The 4,320-nt window shown below is 31.6% G+C and overlaps 1 long non-coding RNA gene across 3 annotated transcripts; it reads right to left on the bottom strand.

Annotated features, from left to right (window-relative positions):
• Positions 1 to 665: 665 nt before the first annotated feature.
• On the bottom strand, positions 666 to 3,708 carry LOC110725931. Of its 3 annotated transcripts, none has more exons than XR_002512263.1 (4): positions 3,477 to 3,708; positions 2,216 to 2,298; positions 1,890 to 2,045; positions 666 to 856 (listed from the first exon to the last, which is right to left on the bottom strand). It is a non-coding gene; the product is annotated as an uncharacterized LOC110725931 (long non-coding RNA). The 3 variants fall into 3 exon arrangements; XR_002512262.1 differs by having other exon boundaries at positions 854 to 934; XR_002512261.1 differs by lacking the exon at positions 666 to 856 and having other exon boundaries at positions 1,796 to 2,045.
• Positions 3,709 to 4,320: the final 612 nt, after the last annotated feature.

The following is a 4,320-nucleotide window of genomic DNA, read 5'->3' as shown; positions in this document are numbered from 1 at the left end:
TTATTCGTAACCGGCTCATGTTAGTTACAAATAATGTATTGTTCGTAACTGGCATAACCCAACGCCAGTTACAAAAAGTCTATTTTCCAGGTGAGAAATCACACTATTTGTAACTAGCATTAAGTTACGTCGGTTACAATAAGGGTATATTCGTAACTAGCATAACCCAACGCCAGTTACAAAAAGTCTATTTTCCAAATAAAACAGTACACTATTTGTAACTGGCATTAAGTTAGTTACGTTGGTTACAATAAGGGTGTTATTAATAAGTGGCAAATCATAACGCCGGTTACGAATATATTTTTTACTTTTTAAAAAAAAATACTATTAGTAACTAGAATTAGATTACGCCAGTTACTAATAAATATATATATTTTTTAAATATTTGATTCGAATACAAAAATGGTAGTATATCCTACCAAATGACCCATCGTCAAATGGGTTATAACCTGTTACAATTCAACCAAAAAAACACGTACTGCGAATACTTCCATACTTCCATACAATACAAACACTCTAAATAGTTCCGCACAACTCGAATTATTCATCCATAACCATACAATACAAAAAAATTAATTATACTTTAATTTCCAAAAAACAATTAAACTTGAATTAAAAAAGCATTGATTTATAATTTAGAAATGTAATAACAATAACCAATAGGCTAAATAAAATTAAAGTAGATATATAAAAATGTGTTATATCATTTTATTAAGCTAAATGTGATAAATCATAACATCAATTAATAAGATAACTAGTCTTTCAAAAAAAAATTAAGCCTAAAAAACTTACCCCATTGTTCTCGAATCTCATCCAATTCTACATCGTTGTAGGCTGCAAGTCTTGCCAAATACTCCTGAAAAAAAAAACGTGTATATATAAGTTAATAAACTCTCTTTGAAATAGCCATGGTATGTCTCCAACCATCTGAGATCTGAATAATCAAGCAAACCCAAAAGATGCATAAGTTGACTTTAAAAAAAAAAAACTACATATCACACAATGCATACTGTAGGCAAAGACGTAGTTAGATCTAAAATGCATTAGTAGAGAGGCATAGCTCATAATGTCTGATGCAAGTTGCCACATTTTCAAGATACAAATAGCTAGACTTTACTCTGGGTCCTTCCCAATACTTTAATCAAGGCACCACTAGATGTAAACATATGACATGAATAAAGAACAAGTATCTTGAATAATATAAGTTAATAAACTCTCTTTGAAATAGCCAGAAAGGCAGAGATTCAATCTCATTACAAAGCAAGATGATAACACATGGATGACTAGAATCTTATGGTTATTGAGTAACAGGTAATCAACAAGCCTCTTGCCAAATGAAAAGAAAAGTGTTTACCATCTACTCTGCAAAACAAGTTGCGACAGCTTCCCAACCACTCAATTCTATTTCATCTTTACTTCTCATCTCATGGTTAAACGTATGTTTCAAGTGCTTTTGTGGCACAAGTTTACAGGTAAAGCGGAGATAGTGTAGAGCAATGAACCTATGCATGATTGATCTACAAGTCTACTAGTCAAATACTTTATAAAAAAATAAACTCCTTATACAACTATACCAGAACAATATCAGAAGGTCATAACTCATAATGACATAATTGCATGTCTCTACTCTCTCAAGTCTACATCATCGGACAGCTATTAAAACCTTCCTAATATTAGATTCTGAAAAAAAAAATCTAAAGATAGTGTTCATCCAGTTGTTAGCAAGTAAATTCAAGAAGAATTTTAATCACCAGACAGCAAATTCAAGATAGAGTTAACATAAGACTTTTGGACAAAGGAAAAAAGGAGCACTCATTAGTTCATTCAAATATGTAGAGCTTGCAAGTCATTGCGAGACAAAAGTAAAGGTCACAAAGTTTTTAGCATACATCAATTGACGAAGATATCTCGGGAACTAAGCGATCCTTTCTGTCACCTAACCCCAAATTTCCGTATCGGCCCCATCCCCAGCCATACACCTCACCAGGCTCCGTGACAGCAGCACTATGCTCAGCACCAGCAGCTACCATTTTCACAGGTATTCCCTGGAAATAAATAAAAGCTAAAAAATTCAAAAACAACAAAATAATAATGTATCTACAATTTTTCAAGTCAGAACTCAATTAAAATAAAATGTATCACAACATGCCCTTCTAATAAATAAAACAGAAGTTCAATATATGAAAGTGCAGTTCATTGGAAAGATTATTTATACCTGGAAAGCTTGAATCTTTTGTGGGATAAGAGAATCCTCAGCAGTTCCAATACCAAGCTGGCCTATTTTGGTTCCTTCCCCAACTTCAATTAATAAAAGACACAAGCAGGTGATACATCAGTCAATCACATATCCTTCATTAACAGATTTGCTCATCGGTACAAAATATCCTTAAACTCATTAGATACTAAATGCTTAAACTCGCACAAATTTCTATATATTCAAAAAAGAAAAAGATTAGGACGCCTAGGGGATCCACTATGTTTCATAAGATGTTGTAGCATGGGAATAATCACACATGTATTGAATGAAAATTTACTAAATGCAAATGACCCAGCTCACATCTCTGAGTGCGGGTATGTGTGTGAGAGAGCTGCAGTAGTCCTTCGTTTGACAAATCAGCAGAAAATAAGCAACTTGACAACACCACTCTGATTGTAACAAATTATGTATCATAAATGGGAAAGAGCAATAGTTTAGTTCAAGTTTTTCTAGAAACTTGACAACACCACTCTGATTGTAACTAATGAAAACAGATTAGAAACCAATGAATCAGGTCAGTAAGTTCAAGTAGTAAGATTAAATCAGATGATGATCAATCATCAAAAGTTCGAAATGATCATTAATTCGTAATAACAATGAAAAGATGTCATCATTCTGATCTGAAAACACCAGAAATTGACAAATTACAGCCCCTAACATCAATTAAATGAGTAGCCTAATTCTTCAATTAGGTCAAAATAATCTTAAAACATATCAAAAATTGAGAATTCACACTATTTTCTTACATAATGAAAGCGCTGAATTCTTCCTAAGTCTATAGGGCTGTAGGGTTTTATAGTCAAGCATAACAAATTTATATACTAGCAGTCTTAACATCACATGGTCATGAACAATTTCTGGAACAGTCAGTAGCACAGGGCACAAACAAAGCACAAGCAGAACAGCCACATGACAACAGCAACTAAACGAAGCATAATGCATAATGCATAATTTTCATGGAATCAAACAAACCAACCAAAAAGGCCTGACATACTCGGCTAGTGTACCCCAATTACACAAAGCAGTTCAGAAACAATAATCGTTTCTTAATTTTTTTTGTTCGAAATTATTCATCAAAACCTAATTTCCTTGGTTTTTTAATAATCCAATTTCATTAAAAATTAATCAATTAATTGAAAACAACAACAATCAATTCGAATTTACATGTAAAAACACCAATTCGAAAGTAAAATAACCCTAATTCAAAAGGAACACATACCTCAAACTTTGATAAAAATCCTCTAAAGCTGATCCCAAATTCGAACAAACCAAAACAACAATTAATGGAGAGAGATGCAGCGACAGAGAAGGAAGAGAGGTGAAGGAGAAGGAGGAGCAGTGAAGGGGTGAAGGAGGAGCAGTCGTGAAGGGGAGCGAATTGAAAGTGTTAGTTTTTTTTTTATTTTTTGCGAATTCTGAGTATGTAATAGCGGCTACCTTTTTTTTTTTTTTTTTTTTTACCTTTAATCAAAATTTAAATGAAATTACTTTTCAAAAAAAAAAATTAATGAAAAATTAATAAAATTAAGAGAAAGTATAAAACTAGAAACTTTCCTTAAAAAAAAAAAAAAAAAAAAAACCTAGAAACTTAATATTTGTTGGTTTAAAAAAAACAAAAATTATTGTTAGACTTATTATTTATAACCAGCGTTTTTAAGCTAGTTACAAAATTTTTACTTTGACTTATTATTTGTAACTGGCATTTGTAAGCTAGTTACAAATGTTTTGGTCAACTTTTCTTTGACTTGTTATTTGTAACTGGCATTTCTAAGCTAGTTACAAGTATTTTAGTCAACTTTTTTTGACTTAATATTTGTAACTGGAGTTTATAAGCTAGTTACAAATGCTTTGGTCAAACTTTCTTTGACTAATTATTTGTAACTGGCGTTTGTAAGCTAGTTACAAGTTTTTTAGTCAAATTTTTTGTGACTGAACATTTGTAACTGACATTTATTTAGTCAGTTACTAATAAAGTTTCAAATAAAGATACACCATATATTAGTAACTGACATTTACTACGTTGGTTACTATGTCATGGAATTTGTAACTGGCATTATCTTAGT

Source organism: Chenopodium quinoa, unplaced genomic scaffold (genome assembly GCF_001683475.1).
Source record: "Chenopodium quinoa cultivar QQ74 unplaced genomic scaffold, ASM168347v1, whole genome shotgun sequence".
NCBI lineage: Eukaryota > Viridiplantae > Streptophyta > Magnoliopsida > Caryophyllales > Amaranthaceae > Chenopodium > Chenopodium quinoa.
This window is presented reverse-complemented; position numbering and strand designations above follow the sequence as displayed.